Genomic DNA, 10,077 nt, shown 5'->3' with positions numbered 1-10,077 from the left:
AAGAACAGCTGGCAAAAAATTTTTTACCACACTGTGGGTTGTCTTTTCACTCTGTTTATGGTATCTCTTGTTGTGCAAAAGCTTTTTAATAAGATGTTCTTTTTAATAGCTCCTGTGTGATTGGAGTTTTGTTCATAAAATCTTTGCTTACACCAATGTCTTTGAGAGTTCTACCTAACCTCTCTTGCAGCAGATTTAGTGTTTTAATATTTATTTTATTTTAATAGTCATTTTGAATTTAGTTTAGTGCATGGTGAAAGATATGGGTCTAGTTTCAATCTTCAGCATGTGGAAAGCCAGTTTTTCCGGCCTTTATTAAAGAGGCTATCTTTTTGTCCAGTAAAGGTGTTTGGCTCCTTTGTCAAAGATAAGGTGGCTGAATATGTCTGGAGTTATTTCTATATTTTCCAATCTGTTCCACTGATACTCAGGTCTGTTTTTTTGCCAGTACCATGCTGTTTTTATCACAGTAGCTTTGTAGCATAATTTCAAATCAGGAATTGTGATGCCTCTGGCCTTGCCTTTGTTGCCCAGAATTGCCTTTGGCATTCTAAGTCTCTTATAGATCCAAGTGAATTTTAAGATTGTTTTTCTAATTTTGTGAGATATGCTATTGGAATTTTGATTGGGATTGCATTAAATTGGTATAACAATTTTGGAAGTATGGCCATTTTCATTATATTAGTTCTTCCTACCCAAGAACAAGGGATATCTTTCCATTTTCTGATATCTTTTTCAATCTCCTTTTTCACAGTACTGTAATTTTATTTTCTTCTTCCTTTCTTTCCAGGCATGGTGCTACTGAGCTAAATCCCTGGCCCATGAGTACTGTAATTTTCAATGTAGAGGTCTTTTACTCCCTTCCTTAGATTGTTTCCTCAGTATTTCATTTTTTTGGATGCTATTTTGAAAGGTGTTATTTCTCTAATTTTTCACTCAGTGAGTTTGTTATTCATGTATAGGAATGGTATTCATTTTTGAATGTTGACTTTATATTCAGCTACACTAGTGAATTTGATTATTAAATCTAGAAGTCTTTTGGTAGAGCTTTCGGGGTCTTCTATATAGAGTATCATGTCACCTGCAAATAATAATAATTTAACTTATTTTTTATACAGAAATCCTTTGATTTTCTTTATTTGCACACATTAAAAAAATAAAACACACTATACAAATGGTTTCTATATCAGATTACACGTGGGTCCATTCAGACTTCCTCTCAAAGTGCTGTCTACATTGTAGGTGCTGCCCGATGACAGCTTCGAATAGGTGGCCAATGTATTGACTTAGATGTAGTAGCGTGCAGCCCTCACGCGAAGGGTCAGCCCCTCTGTTCTTAAATTAGGTTAAATGGCAATGGTGTCCGTATGTACAGACTTGAAATGTGCCAGTCCTGAGCAGTTCTGCTGGGAGGCCAAGGCCAGGGGTGGGCTCCTGGCCTCAGAGTTAAAAAGGGAGCTCTGCGTGGTGGCAGGTGGCTGTATCACAAGCTGTTCTGCTCTCCCACCAGCCGACCTGCCGGGTCATGCTCAGCCCCTCCACAGGGGTTAGGCCAAGTAGCTGTAGGTATCCTTCTCTCCATCCACTTGCTTGAAATACTCCTTCTTGATCAGAGTGTTGATGCATTTCTTGACCACCAGAACCTGTGGCTTAAACCTGGAGGACAGCTGCGTGAGGACCTCACCGAGGAGCTGCTGGTGCTTCAAGACCTTGTACATCTTCATGATGCGCAAAATGGCTTCCTGGATTAGGAGTCTGCAGTCCTCCTCAATATTTTTGTGCATGGTTTCCTCCTCCTGCTTCTGCTCACTTTTCATTGGCATGTTGATATTAACTTTTAACTTCTTATTTTTATAACAGAGATATAATTTTATTAAAGTGTCTGGCTTCAATTCCACCTCATCAACATTTGCATTTTCATCTTCCAAGACCAATAATTTCAACTTCAATAAAATCTGTAGGACTTGGGCCAAAATGTCCATTTTGATCTGAGTGCTGTCCATTAGCTGCTGCACGATGTAGGCATCCTCTGAGTTGTACTGCAGCAGGATTGCCATCTGGAACATGGATGCCTGAAAGGTGTATCTGTTTTCGAAGCAGTTAGTTACCAGTTCTCTCTTGGACAGCTGATATAACCAGGTCGATTTCCTGCCACTGTGACGACTGGCTTAGAAAGCTGTGAATCGCTGATAACTACGTTCCAACTCAGATGGCAAGGCAAGCATGCATGATTACTGGAAGGACCATGACCTGGAGCTCAGGACCTGGATACTAAAATCCAGGTCCAGGGGTTCCGAATTCATCAGGTGCTTCTTGAACTGCTCATTCAAGTCTTTGCTTACGCCGATGTTTTGAAACATCCGCTGAAGTTTGGAAGTATATTCAAAACCACAAGCTTGCTTCAGCTTGGAGATCATGCTGGCCTCAGCATCGTCACTGGCGCTGTTCTGAGGCACCAGCCTCTTGGCTAGCATCTTTGCATAGAACTTCTGGAACACATCTTTGTCCTCAATGTACTTGAAAACAACCATCACTTGATTGAGTGTGTCTTCCAGCTCTGCATCTTCTGGGTTCTTGGAACTTTTCTTCAAAAAAGAATCACAGTACTGAGCCAGCAACTCAAGAGATTTACTGGATGACTGAGCCATTTTGGTAACTGCATTGTTGTTGATGAAGGGAGCACAAACTTTATCCAGTGCAGCCACGAAGTTGGCCTTGTTGTTGAAGGCTGACATCACCAGAGCGTTGTATTTTTTATGAACATCCAGCACTGTCTGTACATACATTTTGGGGTTGCTCAGAGCAGCTTCTCCACACTTTTCAATTGCTGCAAGACCCTGATTATGAATGTGCATCTCCAGCAGCTTTTTCAATTCTCCCGGGCCATCCTGGATTCGAGATATAAGATTATACATGTGCCCCAAATCTTCGTTTTTGTCGGCATCCAGTAAGTTCTGGAATTCTGTGTGGAAGATTTCCAGGTGCTTCTTGATGAGGACCTGCTCACACTTCCAGGCCAGTTCATCCTGTGTGCTCTCATGCAGATAGGCCTGGACTCTCCTCTGCTCCTCCAGCAGATGAGCCTCTGCCTTTTTCATATATTCAGTAAATGGGTTCTGCTGCAAGAATTCAGTACTCTCTCTGGTATAAAATTTCTCTGTGTCAGCCAAAAATTGAGATTCAAAGGATTCTTTATACACTGTTAATGTAGGGCCCTTTGCAAATGCATCATCTTCATTCAGCCCCAATTCCACATAAGACTGTACAATTCCACTAATCAGTCTTGTATTGATGGTCTCACCATTTCTTTCTTTTTCAGTTTTGAAACAGCATTTGTTACCTGTTTATTCAGTGGCCTGAACAGACAATCTCTCCAAGTTACCAATGCAAGTGAATAGATTTCATATATTCCTTTTCATCCTTCATCACATTCATGGCAAACCCAATGTCTATTGAGGTAGGCACAAATCCTATTAAGCACTTTGCTTGAAAATCAGTAATCTTCCCATTGCTGAGTGTAGAACTTCAGTACACTCTCATCCATCAAATCTTCTCCATGGTTAAGATTTGTCAAGTAATTCTTCAAAAATTCCTTAAGTCGTTTGTACAATTCCAAGCCAATAAACTGGGTTCCTCCAGGCATCTGTCCTTTTTTTGACTTAGAAGGAGGAACTCCAGCTCCTTGGGCTTGGTTTGACTAGTATATGTTGCATGTCCCGGGTGCCCGGTAGGCTTGGCCAATGCATCTGCTGCTTGCTGGGCCCAGGCCCCACCAAGCCCCCTCCCACCGAGGTCTGGCCCTGTCCCTGCACCACCTGGGCAGCCCCCAACTTATTTCTTTCCTATCCTTATTCCTTTCCTTTCTTTCTCTTGTCTAATTGCTCTGGCTAATGTTTATAGAACTATATTGAATAAGAGTGGTGACAGTAAATATTCTTGTTCTTCATTTTAGAGTAAAAGCTGTCAGTTTTTGTCTGTTTAGTATGATGTTGGCTGTTGGTTTGTCAAAGATGGCTTTTATCAGATTGACATAAAGACCATTTTTCCAATTTTCTGTAGGGTTTTTATCATGAATGGATGTTGGACCTTGTCAAATGCTTTTTCTAGATCTATTGAGAGGATCATATGGCTTTTGTCCTTGGCTCTATTGATATAATGTATTACATTTATTGATTTGTGTAAGTTGAACTATCCCTGCATCCCTGGGATGAATCCTGCTTTGGTCATTGTGTATTACTTTCTTTCTTTCTTTTTTTTTTTTTTCTTAAATTCTTTTATTGGTACATTTTAGGTATACAATGCATTTACACGTATCTTTGGGTGCTTGTACCTGTACATGATGTATCTTGGTTCTCATTTTTTACCCATTACCTGTGCACCCTTCAGCCCTAAACCCTTCCCTATTTACATACTTCATTTCCATTTTTTTTTCTTTTCTAATAATTTTTCCTTTCCATTCTTTCCTTTCCCCTTCCCCTCCCACCACCCTACCCCTTTGGACCTTTTCCTATTTCAAAGTATCAATTATTAGTTATTAATCCTTTTAGTCCTTATTTACACTCTCAGTTTCTCACACTAGAGAAACTATTCAGTATTTACACATGTGTGTCTTATTTATTTCACTTAAGAGTATGGCCTCAATATGCATACATTTAGCTATAAATGACTCTAGTTTCTCATTCCTTATGGCTGAGTAGTACTCCATTTTATTAAAAAAACCACATCTTCTTTATCCAGTTTCCAGTTGATAGGCACTTGGGCTGTTTCCAAGCTTTACCTATTACAAACTGTGCTGCAATAAACATGGGTACACATATATCTCTGTGGTATGATTCTTTTAATTCTTTTGGGAAAATACCCAGCAGGGAAATAGCTGGGTCAAATGGGACCTCCAGCTCTAGTTCTTTGAGGTATCTCCACACTGATTTCCACAGTGGTTGCACCAGTCTACACTCCCACCAACAATGGAGAAGGGTTACTTTCTCTCCACACCCCCGCCAGCATTTGTTATTGGTTGATTTCTTGATAGCAGCCATTCTTTCTGGGGTGAGGTGGAATCTCAGTGTTGTTTTCATTTGCATCTCTCGAATGACCAGTGATGCTGAACATTTTTTCATGTGTTTATTTGCTGCTTTTACTTCTTTGTCTGAGAAATGTCTGTTCATTTCAGATGCCCATTTTTGAATTGGGTCTTTAAATTTGGGGGGGGGGTCTGATTTTTTCAGTTCTTTATATATTCTAGATAGTAGCCCTTTGTCTGAGTTACAGCTGTTCAAAATTTTTTTCCCCACATTGTAGGTTGTCTCTTAGCTCTGTTGGTGGTTTCTCTTGCAGTGCAAAAGCTTTTCAATAAGATGATCCCAGTTGTTGATTCTTTCTGCTAGTTTCCATGCTACTGAGGTTTTGTTCATAAAGTCTTTTCCTATGCCAATATCTTCAAGAGTTCTACCTAACTTATCTTCCAGCAAGTTTAGTATTTCTGTCTTAACATTTCGATCTTTAATCCACTTAGATCTCAGTTTAGTGCATGGTGATAGATATGGGTCTAGTTTTAATCTCTGACAGGTTGAAATCCAGTTTTTCCAACACCATTTATTAAATAGGCTATCTTTCCTTCATTGAGGGTGGTTGGCTCCTTTGTCAAAGATGAGGTGGCTGAGTAGGTCTGAAGTTGTTTTTGCATCTTCTAGTCTATTCCACTGATCCTCAAGTCTGTTTCTTTGCCAGTACCATGCTGTTTTTGTCACAGTAGCTTTGTAGTATAGCTTCAAATTGGGTATTGTGATACCCCCAGCCATGTCTCTGTGGCCCAGAATTGTTTTGCAATTCTAGGTCTCTTCTGGTTCCAAATGAATTTTTGGATTGTTTTCTCTAGCTCTGTGAAGTATATTGTTGGAATTTCAATAGGCATTGTATTAAATCTATGTAGCAGTTTTGGAAGTATGGCCATTTTCACTATATTGATTCTTCCTACTCAGGAACAAGGGATGTCTTTCCATTTTCTTATATCTTCCTCGATCTCCTTTTTCAGGGTGCTGTAGTTTTCAGTGTAGAGGTCTTTTGCTTCCTTTGTTAGATTGATTCCTAGATACTTCATTTTTTGGATGCTATTATAAAAGGAATTGTTTCCCTAATTTCTCTCTCAATGAGTCTGCTATTTGTGTATGAGAAGGCTACTGGTTTTTGAGTGTTGATCTTATATTCAGATACTCTACAGAATCTGTCAATTAAGTCCAGAAGTCTTTTGGTAGAGTTTTTTGGGTCTTCTATGTAAAGTATCATATCATCAGCAAATAATGAGAGTTTAACTTCTTCCTTTCCTATCTTTATTCCTTTTATTTCTTTCTCTTTCCTAATTGCTGTGGCTAATGTTTCCAGAACTATGTTGAACAGGAGTGGTGATAGTGGGCATCCTTGTCTTGTTCCTGATATTAGCGCAAAAGTTTTCAGTTTTTGACCATTTAGTATGATGTTGGCTATTGGTTTTTCATGGATAGTCTTAATCAGGTTGAGATACAGACCTACTATTCCAATTTTCTGTAGGGTTTTTATCATGAATGGGTGTTGGATATTGTCAAATGCCTTTTCTGCATCTATTGAGATGATCATATGGTTTTTGTCCTTGACTCTGTTAATATAGTGTATTACATTTGTTAATTTTTGAATGTTAAACCCTCCTTGCATCCCTGGGATAAATCTGACTTGGTCAGGGTGTATGATCTTCTTGATGACCCTCTGTATTCTGTTTGCCAGTATCTTGTTGAGGATTTTTGCATCTATGTTCATTAGGGAGTTTGGCCTGTAGTTCTCGTTTTGGGTTGGGTCTTTCCCTGGTTTTGGAATCAAAGTAACACTTGCTTCCAGGAATGAATTTGGAAGCCTTGCTTCCCTTTCAATTTCCTTGATGAGTTTAAAGAGTAATGGCATTAGTTCTTTTTTAAATGTCTTGTAGAATTCAGCAGTGAAGCCATCAGGACCTGGGCTTTTTTTTCTTGGTAAATTTTTTATTACATTTTCAATTTCACTCATTGTAATTGGAGTGTTTAGAATTTCTATATCTTCTTCATTTAACTTTGGCCATTCATATATATCTAGGAATCTGTCCATTTCTTCTGTGTTTTCCATTTTATTAGAGTACAGGTTCTTGAAGTAGGTATTGATGATCCTCTGGATTTGTGCTGGTTCTGTTGTGACTTCCCCTCTTTCATTCTTAATTGCATGGATTTGAGTCTTTTCTTTCTTTTTTTTGATAAGGCTGGCTAAAGGTTTATCAATTTTATTTATTCTTTCAAAAAACCAACTCTTTGATTCATTAATTTTTTGTAACATTCTCTTAGTTTCCATTGCATTGATTTCTGCTCTGATCTTTATAATTTCCTCTCTTGTGTGGGCTTTGGGTTTGTTATTCTCTTCTTTTTCTAGGAGTTTGAGGTTCTGCATTAGGTTATTTATCTGAGTTCTCTCTGTTTTCCTAATATGGGCATTCACTGCTATGAATTTCCTGCGTAGAACTGCTTTCATTGTGTCCCATAGATTCCTGTATGTTGTACTGGCATTATCATTAACTTGTAGAAACTGTATAATTTCTTCTTTAATTTCCTATGTGACCCATTGGTTGCTCAGGAAGGTGTTAGTCAATTTCCCGGTGTTTGTGGGAGTTTTGCAGTTTCTCATGTTATTGATCTCCAATTTTATTGCACTATGGTCTGATAATATACAGGGGGTAATTTCAATTCTTTTACATTGACTTAGACATGTTCTGTGAACTACCATGTGGTCTATTTTGGAGAATGACCCCTGTGCAGCTGAAAAGAATGTGTATTCTGATTTTGTGGGGTGGAACACTCTGTAAATATCTATTATGTCCATTTGTTCAATAGCTTGGTTCAGTTCTTGAATTTTATTGACAATTTTTTGTCTAGATGACCTATCTATTTGTGATAGTGGGGTATTGAGGTCCCCCACTACAATTGTATTAGTGCTTATTTGGTTTTTCATGCCCATTAATATTTGTTTTGTATAGTTGCGGGCATTCGTACTTGGTACATATATATTTAGGATTGTCATCTCTTCCTCTTGGATTCTCCCCTTCACAAGGATGTAATGACCATCTTTGTCTCTCTTACTTAGTTTTTGTTTGAAATCTACTTTGTCTTCAAATAAGATTGCTATCTCTCGTTTTTTCTGGGTTCCTGTCACGTGGAGAGCCATTTTCCATCCTTTTACTTTCAGTCTATGAATTTCTTTTTGAGTTAGGTGTGTTTCTTGTATACAGCATATTGCTGGATTTTGCTTCTTAATCCATTCTGTCAGTCTATTTCTTTTGATTGGTAAATTGAGGCCATTAACATTGATAGTTATAATTGATAGATATTGACTCATCCTTGTTATGATGTTTTACTGTTGTTGGCCCTTATTTCTTTTCCCCACTTTCCCTTTAGTTTCTTATCTTGTCTGGTGGCTTCCCTCTGTTGAGCCTCATGGAGTTGTGACCTTTGTTGCCTTTTCCTAGGATATTGCTTAGAATTGTTTGGAGTGTTGGTTTGGTGTTCATGAAATTTCTCAAGTGTTCTTTGTCATGGAGGTATATAATTTTCCCATCAATTTTGAAAGATAATTTTGCAGGATACAACAGTCTAGGTTTGAAGTTATTTTCTTTTAGGGCTTGAAATACTTCACTCCAGGCTCTCCTTGATTTGAGGGTTTGTGTTGAGAAGTCTGCTGTGATTCTGATGGGCTTTCCTTTATAGGTGATTTGTTTCTTTTCTCTAACTGCCTGTAGGATTTTGTTCTTCTGTTGGGTTTCTGGGATCTTGACTATTATATGTCTAGGTGTAGATTTTTTTTTTTTTTTGATCATGGCTGTGTGAAGTTCTATGTGCTTCGCTTATCTGTATGTCCAATTCTCCTCCTCTGTCTGGGAAGTTTTCTAGTATTACTTCTGTGAACAGTTATTTTTATGTCAATGGTACTTTCTCCTGTTTTTTTCATGGACTCCTATGAGTCTTATGTTATTCTGCTTTGCATCATCTACCAGCTGTTGAATTGATTTCTCATGGTCCCTTACTATTTTTAAGAAATCTCTGTTTTCATGGTCCTTCACTGCAATCCTGTCTTCTATATCTGATATTCTAGCTTCAGATTCTCTTAATCTGCTCTGCATGCTTTCAGTGGAGTTTTTAATCTCCTGAATATCTGTTTGAATCTGTTTCATGGATTCCATTTCTTTCTTATGTTGGGCGATCATGGTTTCCATTTCTTTCTTATGCTGGGCATTCATGGCTCCCAACATGTTTCTGATCTCATCTATTTTTTTTTTTTATCAGTTTCTGTTCTAGAGTCTCTAATCATGTCTTTCACTCTGCTCACCATGTCTGTAGTTATCTGGGAGATTATTTCTGTTTTGAATTTTTCTAGAGCCTCATTCATCTGTTTTGTTACTTCCTGTGCTATCAATTCAGGGTGTCCAGGTGGTTGATTATAAGAATTTTGCACCTCATTTCCCCCAGAAATTGCCTTTTGTGGGGTGGAAGTCTGGGTTTGAGACTTGCTTAAATGCCTTCTCATTTTTGTTTTTGGTACTGTCTCTGGTTTAGTTCCAGGGTTGATATTATGAAGTTGTTTATTATAAGTATCTTTGTTGATGTATTTAAAACCCTTATGGAATGATTGCTTCTCAGACGTGTCTACCAGATATAGCTGGTCTTTAGGTTTTGAGTCTCTAATGACTCTGAGTCTATCTCATTTTCATTATACCAGGAAGGAAAACTGTTTAGATCAATCACAACACCTTACCCCAAGTCATACAATCAGCAATACCATAGCATCAAATACCTCTTAAAGAATGACAATTTGTGGCAATTATTAATCTATCAACTTTAAAAAATAAAGGGCCTCCTTCAGGGTGTGTCTCTGCTCTCACAATAGACAACGTGAGCAGCAGTGTGCAGTTATAAGTCAATGAGTCTCAGTAAGCTAGTCCCAGACCTGTGAGATTCAGGCAGATTTCTGGTTGCAAGTCCCAAGTTGAGCTCCCTGTCCTCCTGCAGGGTTGCACTCTGCAAGTTTCTACTGCAG

At 38.4% G+C, this 10,077-nt stretch overlaps 1 pseudogene; it reads right to left on the bottom strand.

Moving 5' to 3' along the window:
- Nucleotides 1-289: 289 nt before the first annotated feature.
- LOC101706399 (cullin-1 pseudogene) lies at nucleotides 290-4,430 on the bottom strand (annotated as a pseudogene).
- Between the last annotated feature and the right edge of the window lie 5,647 nt (nucleotides 4,431-10,077).

Source organism: Heterocephalus glaber, unplaced genomic scaffold (assembly GCF_053883595.1).
Source record: "Heterocephalus glaber isolate CG9 unplaced genomic scaffold, H.glaber_assembly_v1.0 deba00001504, whole genome shotgun sequence".
Classification (NCBI taxonomy): Eukaryota; Metazoa; Chordata; class Mammalia; order Rodentia; family Bathyergidae; genus Heterocephalus; species Heterocephalus glaber.
The sequence above is the reverse complement of the archived record's forward strand: the minus strand, read 5'-3'. Positions and strand labels throughout refer to the sequence as shown.